Here is a 15,180-nt window from a genome sequence, read left to right on the forward strand (position 1 = left end):
AGACTATGGGAATGTGCAGTCATAGCAACCCCTGTGAGGGCACTCAGAACCCCAGTGCAACTCATTTTTTGGTCATTCATGTCGTAGTTCAAATGTAAGTACCTCAGTGTCAGTTTCCAAAGAGGTTTTCCCAACCACTCTACCAGAAAATAAAGCTTTCAAGTCACTCTCTATGGAATTTCATGCTAGTTTTTCTCCATACTAACACTTAATAACATCTAATATCATCCTGGTTTTATTATTTTTAAAATTTTAATTTATCTGTTATCTTCCTGTCTTACTGAAATAGAAATTTTAGGGGAATAGCCATTTTGCCTATTCCTGTTTAGTTCAGCATGGTATCCTCTGTCATCTTGAATAGAGGGAGTAACTCAATAAGCATTCGTTGAATTAATAATTGACTTAATGAGTTTCTACTGTTATAAATCTGAGAGTGTTGTTTTGTGAGGACTCAGGACATCAGTACATTCTTTTACCTGCTAGCTTTTTTTCCCCATAATTTATTTCTTAATTTAAATTTAAATTTTTTCGTAGGTAATTCCTTTACACAGTTCCAAGATTTTAAACTATAAAAGCTGCATATTTATCTATCTATAGCTATCTATACCTATATATATCTTTCCCACATCTCTTTTATTGTCTCTTTCTTTAGTTCTCATTTCTATCACTCAGATAGGGAACAACTATTTTTAGCTTCTTGTGAGTGCTTCTGTGTGTGTGTACAAATAAATATTCTTATTTTCTACATACAAAGTATGTAACTTTTGCACTACTGAATAAGTACCTCACCTTCAGGAAGTGTTTTCTGTTGCCTTCAAAGAACTGCCACTGCAGGGCCTCTTTTCACTCTCTCCTCTGTTCTTCCTCTTGTGCACCTTCTGCCAGATCTCACCTACTTACACAGTCAATACACATATATTTGTTATATGCATAGTATATCTCTCTCCTAGTTTCATTGAAATGTTCCTGATAAGTTAGTTCATTGAAAGAGCTTTTTTTTAGGAACTTGGTCTATCCTGCTATTTACAGACTGTATAGACCTGAATGCCAAAGGGATCTCTGTTGTCTGAGGTCCAGAAATCCTAAATTCAGTAAATACAAGCTAGGTATTTCTCGATGATTCATTAGAAAAACCTTTAGTAGAAAACAGCCTAACTAGAATGCTACAGGACATAGCTTTAAGTTTATTTATCTGGAACTTACTCTCATCCTTAAATCTAACAATGAATAATGTCTTTCCAGTCGCATATTCTTTTTCTTAATATTACAGACATTTTACCAAAGGGTGGCATCTTCTGTCCTTCGCAGAAGACTTCTAAGAGAATTTACTAATGACCCAAATTCTTGATCTATATAGCCAAATCAGTGTTTTTGAAAGTAAATTTAGATCAATGGGACACTGACATGCAGATAATGAAATAATATAAAGCATCTTTATAATTCAAATCGGCAAAATTTGATTTTCTGCTGTGCCCTGTGTCTCGCAAACACAGGCTGTAGCGTTTTCAATGGTATTGCACTCACAAGAAGTAGATTGTCACATACTGAAGAATGATCAGAGAAGGAAATAAATTTTATTTTGTGTGATATTATGGAAAATGGTTTGTTCTACACCTGAGAAATATGTATTTGTCTTACACCTAACTTAGAAAATCAACGAATTAAGATAATTACAGAACATTCAGAACAACAAACACCCTCACTGAATAAGAATGATAATTTGAAGACAGAACACTTTGTGGCTAGACTAATAGGTGAGTCATCCATACTTTGAAATCAGAAGAGAGTTAGAAAATAAGTGAGTATAGTGTGTACATGTATTTTAATTGAATGTTCCACATTTATTGTGCCAATGATTACACTAAAAATTAAATGTAAACTATTATTTGTACATATATAAATCTATAATATTAACTTTATAATCAAATATTTTCTTACTTATTTAAGAAGTATCACATTTTTCTATTGTTTCCATATTTTGTCTCATAATAAACACTAGAATATTTTCTATTATATAATACTTAGAATCAGATAATTCATCAGTGGCTTTGTATTTACACTAAAGTGTGAATTTATGATATTCTAGGAATTCATGATTCTTTAAGAAACAATAAAACTGCAATGCAAAGGTGGAAAAGTTGAAAGCACCCACTCTAAGATTTGGTTCAGGCATCCTGGACTTTCTGTCAAGGTGTATTTCCTTTTAGACTAATACAAAGGACCTGCCTAAACTTGTCTCTGCTCCCTCTTTAAGTTTAATGATTTATAAGAGTCAGGTTTGTTTTTTTCAATCCCAGCAAAGGTTTACAAAGTTGTTTTTTTTTTAATTGCACTACTTATATCAATTAGGTATGGCTCCCAAAAATAGTCATTACATTTACTTTATAAGACATATGATTAAATTTTATCCTAGAGGCAAATGTTTTATATTTCTACCCTCAAACATATTCCTATAATTATTTATTCTTAGTCTTTTATTACTTCATGTTCTGCATACAAGTATAGCTAGTTAGTCATCTCCACTCCTGAGGTTCATTGTTTCCCAAATCCATAAAATTGGATTAACTCCTAAAATGTGCAATGTTTAGTTTCTTTTATCACATAAACACTAGAAGATCATTCATATTATCATATTATCTCTAACAATTTTCACATCATTTTTTAAAAGTTAAAACAAGGGCTTCCCTGGTGGCGCAGTGGTTGAGAGTCCGCCTGCCGATGCAGGGGACACGGGTTCGTGCCCCGGTCCGGGAAGATCCCACGTGCCGCGGAGCGGCTGGGCCCGTGAGCCATGGCTGCTGAGCCTGCGCGTCCGGAGACTGTGCTCCACAGCGGGAGAGGCCACAGCAGTGAGAGGCCCGCATACCGCAAAAAAAAAAAAAAAAAAAAAAAAAAAAAAAAAAAGTTAAAACAAGGCACTTAATGATTTTTTGAAAATTAAGAAAAAATGTCTTTGACTTGTTGAAAGCTTCATATATTTCCTCTGAAAAGCTTTGTCACCCAAAACTACCTTTAGGCATGGGGGTATTTATCCAGTGGCAACATGACTCTAAACATCTCTCACTGCCCTCCTTGCCAACTCCCTATCCCGTTTATTGGTAAGAGTCACGGTTTTGCTATGAAATATTCATGTTTGGAATGTCAGGCTGCTTCATCCTGTCAAGTAAGTGGATGACAGTTAGCCTGGAAGGCAGCTGTGCATGTAAATTAATCAACCTTACTTTATCTGCCCAAGTACATCTTCTGTTTCTTTGGGACTGAAAAAATCCAGCTATTTCCCAATGCACTGTGCAGTGAATTTAGACCTAGGAGATTTTGTAGATTTGTCTGTTTTCTTTTCCGGTCTAGCAGGACAGTTGACATCATTGTCCTGTTGAACACTTTGTGAAACCATTTACAGATCAAGAAAAGTGATGTAATTGGCTTTTCTTACAAAAATTCTGGAAGGGTTTGTTAGGTTCTTAGGAACACAAAAACACACAGTGAACCTCATTGGCTCCCCATTGCCTTGTGCTCTAGATTGTCAAACCCTGATCCTTGAAAAGCTGCAGCAGAATCATCTTCCCAATTAGAAGATTGAGGTTGAGGCCAAGCAAGCTATTTTTCACATGAACTTTTATTGAACATTTTAAGTCCAAACACCTTACCTGACCTCTTTACAGTCTGGTTCTAACTGATATTCTACTGTTCCTGTTTGATTACTTTACCTTCCAGGCACCCTAAACTTTTCACCTTCTTTGGCATGCCATCCTCTCTTTCTCCTCTGTGCTTTTGTGGTTTTCTCTGCCTAGCCTACCCACTGCCTTATGTGTTTGAAAAACTCTTACTCATTCTCTAAAACCCATTTTGAATATTATGATCCCAAGTAGAGTCTGCAACTCCATCTTCTATGCACCTACAGCTCTTTGTATTTCTAGCATCACATTTTAGTACATTAGGCTAAAATTAAGTATTTCCTAATCCAATTCACTCTTGGATTTTGAATTCTCAAGGACAAGGATCATTTCTCTTTTTTTAAAATCCTTCTATTGTATTTCTTTTCTAACATCATTCATTCAGTTCGCAACAGTCTGCCATACTTAAACTTTGAAAGTACTTTATATATTATACAGAAATGTGAATGCTTTCCATAATATGTAATGTGACATTTGCATACTTCCTTAAATATATCATTTAATTTAGAGTACATTTTTAGAGCTTTCGAAAATTACACATGTAGCAAATCATGAGTTCATATTTCAACTTTATTTATTAAAGTATGTTGGACAAAAAATATCCTTTGTAACTCTGAGATACCTGCCAGTCACTTGATATCACTCAGACTCAGTTTGCAAGTTATTTTGAAGAGGTACATGATCTCTTCAAAAGTTCATTTAAGCTATTGTTTTCTATTCATGAACCTTGGCAGGAGCTATCAGAGATCACATTTCATTACCTTTTCTCCAGGTTGAACCAAAACCATTTACTTTTTTATAATCCTGCAGAGAAGAGTCTATAGCCTGAATCATTTCAGTGATTAATGATGCTCACTACCAAGACAGTTTTATTTATTTTTAATATGGCTCATTCAGTGTAAGTCTATTTTCTTTGGCCTTGTTTTCAGAAAAGATGGAAAACAGAAAATCACCATCCTCTGCTTAACAATCTCCAGACTTAACAGTCTCAGTTTCTTTAGCTTCTGAAATGGCTCCTATATTCCAACTGTTAACCATCTTTGTAGCTCTCCTCTGAACACTGCCCTGACTCCCTTAAATTGTGGACTTCATAATGCTTTTATAGGTGAAGATTCAGTACTTTTTTTGGAATTTCTTGTAAACAAAACTGCATTTGTCTATAGAAGATCTTTAGAATCACATATTTTCCAGAACATTCTTCACTGGAAACTCTCCTATATACCCCAAAGATGATTAATATAAATAATTAAAGGTACACAAGGTTGTTTTCTTCATTTCTTTTTAGGATAGTTTCTTGCTAGTGTATAGAAGTGCAACTGATATTTGCATGTTGATTTTGTATCCTGCAGTTTTGCTGAGTTTCTTTATGTGTTCTACTGGATTTTTTTTTTTGGTATGTGGAATCTTTAGGGTTTTGTACATGTAATATCATGTCATCTGCAAACAGAGATAATTTTATTTCTTCCTCTCTGATTTGGATGACTTTTATTTCTTTTCCCATTTGCAATACAATAAAAAAGAATAAAATATTTAGGAATAACTTAACTAAGAAGATAAAATACCTATAGACATAAAACTATAAAACCTTGATCAAAAAATTAAGAAGACAAAAATAATTGGAAAGACATCCCATGTTTATGTATTGGAAGACAGTATTATTAAAATATCCTTATTATCCAATCTAGAGATTCATGGCAATCCTCATTAGAATCCCATTGGCCTTTTTTACAGAAAGAGCAAAAACAATCTAAAATTCATATGAATCAAAAAGGACCTCAAGAACAGTGATATTATGTGTAAAGGTCAAGGATATGTAGCTAGGGGTGATAATTTAGATTTATAAGGAGGTTTGAATTTGTATCTGTTGGCTTTTACTTAGTGTCTGTTCTTTGGTCTTTTTTATTAGTATATTTTCTCTTATCAACTCAGTTGGAATTTCTTCAGTCGAGCTGCTACAACAAACTAAGCCTAGGCCTTTGTATTGTTACAAAGGAAGTACTTACCATGAACAGAGGAGTTAGGAAACTGGGTGGAGAAGAGAGAAAGAAGCATTTTCTGGACCTCTTAGAAATGCTATGTCTAATCAAAAAAGTAGTCAGTGTATCTCTATCTATCTGTCGATGGATAAAGAGGGAGAGAGAGATTACAAGGAATACATGTTTGGGGGACTAGTGAAGGAAGTCTGCAATCCAGAGGGCAGACGGTCAGGAAGACAAGATCATGAGCAGAGAGAAACCCCCATGGGCACTGGATGAAGCTCTTATCACCAGCACTCAGGAAAGGAAGATCTTGTAGAGGAAAAATAACTTGCAAACCAACAATTGTTGGGGTATGGCCCAGGGGGGTGCCTAAGTCTTCTTTTAAAGGGCTTCCACTGATTAAGTCCGGCCCACCAGTATAGTCTCTCTTACTTAAAGCCAACTGATTAGAACTTTAATCCCTTCTATATAAGCCCCTCAGAGCAGTACCCATATTGACGTTTGATTGAAAAATCAGAAGACGGCTTCCCTGGTGGCACAGTGGCTAAGAATCCACCTGCCAATGCAGGGGACATGGGTTTGAGCCCTGGTTTGGGAAGATCCCACATGCCATGGAGCAACTAAGCCCGCAAGCCACAACTACTGAAGCCCGTGTGCCTAGAGCCCATGCTCTGCAACCAGAGAAGCCACCGCAATGAGAAGCCTGCACACCACAACAGTGACCCCTGCTTGCCACAACTAGAGAAAGCCCGCATGCAGCAACAAAGACTCCAACTCAGCCAGGAATAATAAATAAATTCAATAAATAAATTAAAAAAAAAAGAAAAACCAGAAGAAAATATGTGTATGTTACAAAATAGCTGCTATACTCCCTTCCATTGTTGTAGTAATCAGTGTGACACATCAAAAAAAACCCTCTCAGATAGATTTATGTTTGTCTGGATTTTTCCACTGGGCATTTTCTTCATTCAAAGTCTATCTGAGTTTGCTCTGGCTACTGCAGTGGTGAGAACAGAATTCAGAGGTATGATCTTGATTGCTACAGGCTAGCCTGTAGATCAAACTGTTAAAACTAGACTCTAAATTTTTAAAAAAAAGATGGCATAAAATTGAAGTTGGAGGGAATCTTAGACATCACTGAGCTTACTTCCTCATGCATCAATGACCTTAAGTGATTTTTCTATTGTTAAACTGCCAGCTGGTAATAGAGTCATATCTAATGGCCATATCATGTCATGTATCATATTATATCATATCATATCTGAGGTTTAAAGATACCAGTCTATGATATTTACATGTGGAAATCAAGGAAAAGAGAAATTAAATGACTTCCTCAAGTTAGTAAGAGGGAAAGAATTCAGCACAGGTGGCCTGATTTCAGGTACCACATTTTTAACCTCTCTGCCTTACTACCTACCTAAGACTAGAATATGCATCTTGTGACTAATGGTAATGTTTTTTCCAGTAGTCTTTTATTTATCATGGAAAAATCCATATAGCAGTTAGGAAAATCAATCATCTAATGCTGTGTTTCTTTAGTTCCATTTCTTTTTTTTTTTAACTCTATTCTTTCTCTCCCAAGAAAAATACTAGAAATGTGTTACTATCTATGATTTGTTCCCATTTATTACTTTCAATTTCTTCTCTCTTCCTTTATGTGACTTCAACAGATAGGTTTTACTGAAAAGTTTTTCAGATACCTTGAGGTCCTCTCCTTACCTTTAGTAGCATTCCTAACTATAAAACTTAGCAGATTTTCAACCTAATAATAGCCACCTTTTCTAAATATCTGAAGCCTATAATCTTAGTTTAACATTCTTTCCTAAATCACACACATTTAAAAACTTTAGACATGACAGATGCAAACGGTTGGCCACAAATTTAGTATGAATCTGAAAATTTATTATTTCCTAGAATGACATGGAGTCCCCAAACTGATATTCCTTATAAAGTGTTTGAGTTTTTTCTATAGATATGATTCTATTAAGTTTAACTAATACATACACATGAATTTTCATCCAACAATGGGTTTTAGATGACTTATTTCCATATGAAAATTAAAACTATACTTTAAAAAGTTAGACTAAGCAATAAACAAAAAAATAAAAGTAATTAAGAAATCTAGGATACAGGTTATACAAAAGCAGAAAGAAAAGGACACAATTTTAAAAATTGTTTTATGAGATAAAATTTACATACCATAAAATTCACCTGCTTAAAGTATATAATTCACTGATTTTCAGTATATTTAGAGTAATGTAACTATCACCATAGTCTAATTTTATAACATATTCATCACCCCAGAAAGAAACAGTGCACCAAATATCAGGGATGCCTCATTCACCTCTCTACCTAACACTAAGCAACTACTAATATAATTTCTGCCTCTATAGATTTGCCCATTCTGGATATTTTATGTTAATGGAGTTAAATAGTACATTGCCATTTGTGAGTGGCCTCTTACATTTAGTGTAGTGCTTTTGAGGTTTATCCATGTTCTAGTGTATCTCAGTACTTCATTCCTTTTTATTGATGATAATTTTCCATTATATGGGTATACCATGTATTGTTTATCCATTCATCAATCGATAGCCATGTAGTGTGTTTCCACTTCAAGGCCACTATGAATAATGGTACTATGAATATTCATGTATATGTTTTTGTGTGGATGTATCTTTTCATTTTATTTACTGTGGATATCTAGGAATAGAATTATTGGTCATCTTCTAATTCTGTGGTTAACATTTTGAGAAACTTCAAAACTGTTTCTTGGAAGAAATATGTATTCATACACATTCCCATTTTTTAAATGTGTGAATTGCCTTTTTTATTATAGAGTTGTAATTGTTCTTTTTGTGTTCTGAATACAAGTCACTTATCAGGCATATGATTTGCAAATGTTTTCTCCCATTTTGTGGGTAGTCTTTTTTTTTTTTTTTTTTTTTTTTTATGCGTTACGCGGGCCTCTCACTGTTGTGGCCTCTCCCGTTGCGGAGGACAGGCTCCGGACGCGCAGGCTCAGCGGCCATGGCTCACGGGCCCAGCCGCTCCGCGGCATGTGGGATCTTCCCAGACCGGGGCACGAACCCGTGTCCCCTGCATCGGCAGGCGGACTCTCAACCACTGCGCCACCAGGGAAGCCCTAGTCTTTTTTTTTTTAATTTTTTTTAACATCTTTATTGGACTATGTTTACTTTACAATGGTGTGTTAATTTCTGCTTTCTAACAAAGTGAATCAGCTATACATATACACATATCCCCATATCTCTTCCCTCTTGCGTCTCCCTCCCTCACACCCTCCCTATCCCACCCCTCCAGGTGGTCACAAAGCACGGAGGTGAGCTCCCTGTGCCATGCGGCTGCATCCCACTAGCTATCCACCCTACACTTGGTAGTGTATATATGTCCATGCCACTCTCTCACTTTGTCCCTGCTTACCCTTCCCCCTCCACATGTCCTCAGGTCCATTCTCTAGTAGGTATTCTTCTTTATTCGTGTCTTGTCCCTAGATTCTTCATGACCTTTTTTTTTTTTTTAAGATTCCATATATATGTGTTAGTGTATGGTATTTGTTTTTCTCTTTCTGACTTACTTCACTCTGTATGACAGACTCTAGGTCCATCCACCTCACCACAAATAACTCAATGTTGTTCCTTTTATGGCTGAGTAATACTCCATTGTGTATGTGTGCCACATCTTCTTTATCCATTCATCTGATGATGGATACTTAGGTTGCTTCCAGGTCCTGACTGTCGTAAATAGAGTTGCAATGAACATTGCGGTACATGACTCTTTTTGAATTATGGTTTTCTTGGGTATATGCCCGGTAGTGCGATTGCTGTGTCCTATGGTAGTTCTATTTTTAGTTTTTTAAGGAAACTCCATACTGTTCTCCATAGCGGCTGTATCAATTTACATTCCCACCAACAGTGCAAGAGTGTTCCCTTTTCCCCAAACCCTCTCCAGAATTTATTGTTTGCAGTTTTTTTGATGATGGCCATTCTGACTGGTGTGAGATGATATCTCATTGTAGTTTTGATTTGCATTTCTCTAATGATTAGTGATGTTAAGCATTCTTTCATGTATTTGTTGGTAATCTGTACATCTTCTTTGGAGAAATATCTATTTATGTCTTCTGCCCATTTTTGGATTGGGTTCATGTTTTTGATATTGAGCTGCATGAGCTGCTTGTAAATTTTGGAGATTAATCCTTTGTCAGTTGCTTCATTTGAAAATATTTTCTCCCATTCTGAGGGTTGTCTTTTCATCTTGTTTATGGATTCCTTTGCTGTGCAAAAGCTTTTAAGTTTCATTAGGTCCCATTTGTTTGTTTTTATTTCCATTCCTCTAGGAAGTGGGTCAAAAAGGATCTTGCTCTATGATTTATGTCATAGAGTGTTCTGCCTATGTTTTCCTTTAAGAGTTTGATACTGTCTGGCCTTACATTTAGGTCTTCAATCCATTTTGAGTTTATTTTTGTGTATGGTGTTAGGGAGTGTTCTAACTTCATCCTTTACATGTAGCTGTCCAGTTTTCCCAGTACCACTTATTGAAGAGGCTGTCATTTCTCCACTGTATATTCTTGCCTCCTTTATCAAATATAAGGTGAGCATATGTGGTGGGTTTATGTATGGGCTTTCTATACTATTCTGTTGATCTATCTTTCTGTTTTTGTGCCAGTACCATACTGTCTTGATTACTGTAGCTTTGTAGTATAGTCTGAAGTCAGGGAGCCTGATTCCTCCAGCTCCGTTTTTCGTTCTCAAGATTGCTTTGGCTATTCAGGGTCTTTTGTGTTTCCATACAAATTGTGAAATTTTTTGTTCTAGTTCTGTGAAAAATGCCAGTGGTAGTTTGATAGGGATTGCACTGAACCTGTAGATTGCTTTGGGTAGTATAGTCATATTCACAATGTTGAGTCTTCCAATCCAAGAACATGGTATACATCTCCGTCTGTTTGTATCATCTTTAAATATTTTCATCAGTGTCTTATAATTTTCTGCATACAGGTCTTTTGTCTCCTTAGGTAGGTTTATTCCTAGGTATTTTATTCTTTTTGTTGCAATGGTAAATCGGAGTGTTTTCTTAATTTCACTTTCAGATTTTTCATCATTAGTGTATAAGAATGCAAGAGATTTCTGTGCATTAATTTTGTATCCTGCTACTCCACGAAATTCATTGATTAGGTCTAGTAGTTTTCTGGAAGCATTTTTAGGATTCTTTATGTATAATATCATGTCATCTGCAAACAGTGACTGCTTTACTTCTTCTTTTCCAATTTGGATTTCTTTAATTTCTTTTTCTTCTCTGATTGCTGTGGCTAAAACTTCCAAAACTGTGTTGAATAATAGAGCTGAGAGTGGGCAACCTTGTCTTGTTCCTGATCCTAGTGAAATTGGTTTCAGTTTTTCACCATTGAGAACAATGTTGGGTGTGGGTTTGTCATATATGGCCTTTATTATGTTGCGGTAAGTACCCTCTATGCCTATTTTCTGGAGGGTTTTTTATCATAAATGGGTGTTGAATTTTGTCGAAAGCTTTTTCTGCATCTATTGAGATTATCATATGATTTTTCTCCTTCAATTTGTTAATATGGTGTGTCACATTGATTGATTTGTGTATATTGAAGAATCCTTGCATTCCTGGGATAAACTCCACTTGATCATGGTATATGACCCTTTTAATGTGCTGTTGGATTCCGTTTGTGAGTATTTTGTTGAGGATTTTTGCATCTATGTTTATCACTGATATTGGCCTGTAGTTTTCTTTCTTTGTGACATACTTGTCTGGTTTTGGTATCAGGGTGATGGTGGCCTCGTAGAATGAGTTTGCGAGTGTTACTCCCTCTGCTATATTTTGGAAGAGTTTGAGAAGTGTAGGTTTTAGCTCTTCTCTAAATGTTTGATAGAATTCGCCTGGGAAGCCATCTGGTCCTGGGCTTTTGTTTGTTGGAAGATTTTTAATCACAGTTTCAATTTCAGTGCTTGTGTTTTGTCTGTTCATATTTTCTATTGCTTCCTGGTTCAGTCTCGGAAGGTTGTGCTTTTCTAAGAGTTTGTCCATTTCTTCCAGGTTGTCCATTTTATTGGCATATAGTTGCTTGTAGTAGTCTCTCATGATCCTTTGTATTTCTGCAGTGTCAGTTTTTACTTCTCCTTTTTCATTTCTAAATCTATGTGGGTAGTCTTTTTACTTTTGTCATGATGTTGTTCAAAGCACAAAGGATGTATTTCTGATAAAAAATAATTCACTAATTTCTTTAAATACAGACATGACTCAAAATTAATTGTTCAGTTGAAGAAAGAAATATACTGACACCAGTTCTAGGATTATTTAATATAAATAAGAGGCAGGTAGAGAACACAGTATTTGAATGATCCTTGACTGAGCTATACTCGAGCTATGACTGGCTTGGAATTCTAAAGTATTCTGATTGATTGTTTATATCTGCTTTTATACATCACAATTATTTTTTTCCTTTTCAGTTAATACTCTCAGATAATATATATAAGGTTAAGGTAAGACATTTGAATATTATGCCATCTTAGTTTACAGACGTAATAAGATTCTGCCTACTGAATTCATGTTTTCCTAATGAGATTTGGTTAGCCCATTCACTAGCAAACTAAGACAAATTTCTGTAATTAGTATCATAAATATTTATAAAAGACTATAGTCAACACAATTTAGTTTTTTTGAATTTTGTATAAATGCTACCTTATTCACTGTGTCAAGTATTTCCCTTGCAAATGAACTTTTTCCTACTAGTGCCTTTAGAATCAGTAAGTCTCAGGAGATTTCTTACATCTATTAAACTAGAGGTGACAAAATGCTGTCAAAGTAAAATACAAGTAGATTCCCAATGTCAACATTTGTCTACATTCTATATAGGTTACCAGAAAAAGGGAGTCTCATCACAAAGCTATCATAAATAATAGTGGTGCGATACACTACATTATTTTATCCAGCTCCAGTTGACTTATTCAATTATCTAAAAACACCCACAACTTTAAACTTATATATCTGAAGTCAGTCATCTTAATCTATAATTACTCAAAGGTCATCACTTCATCTGTGCTCTTTGTGTCAAGATGATGAAGGATTGCAACTTCATAAGAAGCCCTTAACAGTCAGTCAATACGCATTTATTTGAGGACATAGTCAAAATAAATAGACAGAAATTATGGGTTGCCATTCTTCTTTACTTCATGGAAATTGTGTATGTGTTCTCTTATAATTTTAATAGTTGAGATAATGGGCCTCAACTATTAAAATTAAGTATTAAGAAAGAATTGGGCCATTTTTCTACTTGGCAAAACCAAGGCCACATAAATAATATTTAAGTGATTCCGTTGCACACAATTACTAATTGGCCCCTTGAATTATTTTATCCTTTTCTGTTTAACTAGGCTGTCTCCCACATTATTCATTGTAAAATGGGATATAAATTGTGGTTTTAAAAATACTGTGATATACTCATCATGATTTGTTATCCTTGCAACAGCATTAAAGTGATTGATGCCTTCTAAAGAGCTACAAAATAATAAAATAAACTGTGGAAAGTGTAAGTTGTCACAGGTCATAGCAGATACACCCTAGATGAAGTTAGGGATGTCATTGACGAAACGCTTTGTAACAAAGAGTGATAAAGAAATAGACAGCCTCATATAAAGATCATGTCCTTCTCAAGAGAAAGCCTGCTTATTTACATGAAGGCTCTAATTTAACATAATGTGATTTGAATTGTGACCCACGGAGTGCTTTGTGCTTTTCTCTTTTATCATCCTGGGCCTGGCCCCTGCTGGGACAAGTGTGCTGTGGGAGATTGAAATTGCCTCCTTCCCTTCAGATGCAGCTGCCAAGACTCTGCCTCTCAGGCCTGTGTTCACCAAAACAATGATTATCTTGGACACTTGTGAAATCATGGAAACCTCATTTGCACCTAAATACAGTCTATGTACATGAATAATAATTGCTCATCTTTCAGGTAAAATTATATAAACATACAGAGAAGGCACACTCTTGGACATATTTATGGCAGGTTGACTAAGACTTTTCAAAGATTATTACATTAGGCTAATTAATCTCTCAAATTTTGCACAGGGTCTGTCCACATTAACCAATGCCAACATTTTCTTCTCATCTCCAGCTGTTCCACACCTCAAACCAAAATGCCTTGTGCAGCCAAGATCATTGAACATAGTTTTAAGGGACAGTATTTACTCAGCACTTGACGTGCTTGTGACCCTAGATGGAGGGCTTTACATGCATGAAGAATATGCTGTATAATCATGGAGAGGTGGTCAAGTCATAATAATGAAAAAGAGCAGGAATATTGTACTAAGATGCACCTAGGTTCAAGTCTTGTTTATGTCTCATGCAAGACTGGACTTATAATTTCTAAGCTTCTGCTTCTTCATCATTGAGGTAAAGATGGTAATCATAACTTAGAGATTTTAAGTGACTTGTCCACTGAAACAGCCAGCAACCTGATGAGTTAGTATTCAAACCCAGGGCTAAAGTCCATGTTCTTAATCAGTAAGTTTTACTGTTGCCATTATTCCTTGTAGCTTTTCTACTTCTCACAAGAGTTTTGAAACTCTTCAGTTTATTGAAAAACAATGTTCTATTTATACGGTATCAGGGACAGGGATGAACTGATATTATTTTGTATTTCTAGACAATTTATATCCTATCATGCATTTTAAGTTTTGAAAACTATTGTACAGTGTTTCCCACAGCTTGTCCACTCCTAGCTCTCCCATTTTTGTCTCTTACCTCAGGTGTCATAAAGAATTGTGTGCATTGTGCGTTGTCATGAATGGGTGGCAGAGTCGGGGATGGTGGCATATGTATAGGGAAAGAAGGGGGGAACTGAATATAAGTAGTGTGTTTGAAGAAATGAAAAACTTGTCTCCTTCTTTCTAACTTCAATTCTTGTTGTGGGTGCTCTTTGAATATGAGGACAAAGTGTTTGTCAATATTGATGACTGCTTCTAATGAACTGGAGCCTTTTGGTTCTAATTGTGTTTTTTAATACTAGTACAGAATATGGTTAAGTAGAGGTGAATGAGGGGAGTAAAGGAGAGAAAGTAGAGTGATTTTGGGGGGGTTACTTAAATCTAAGTAATAACTGTGAAGGGTTATACAAATGAATATAAATCCGAAGGCCTTCAGAATGAACTTGCCTTTTGTTCAGTTTTATGAAGAACTTAACTTTTGTTCTGTTTTATGAAGAACTTGGAGTGAACTCTTGAGCTCTTGTCGTTATAGGTGCTTCATCCAAAAACATCTGACAGACTAGATTAGAAGAAATACAGTAGATTTAAAAAATGTTATTTTAACTCTTTTTCTTGGCCCTTTGTGCACACATAGAAAATGAAAATTTACAGAGCCCCTGCATTGTCCATGAAAACCTAAAGATGCTAAAGAAACAGATCTTTGGGTTTCACTAGATTGACACTTATTTTTATCCAGTGGAGTGCAGGTCAAAGGCACCCCATAAACTGAATTTGTAGCTCTAGGAA

Source organism: Phocoena phocoena, chromosome 3 (genome assembly GCF_963924675.1).
Source record: "Phocoena phocoena chromosome 3, mPhoPho1.1, whole genome shotgun sequence".
In the NCBI taxonomy this organism is placed as follows: Eukaryota; Metazoa; Chordata; class Mammalia; order Artiodactyla; family Phocoenidae; genus Phocoena; species Phocoena phocoena.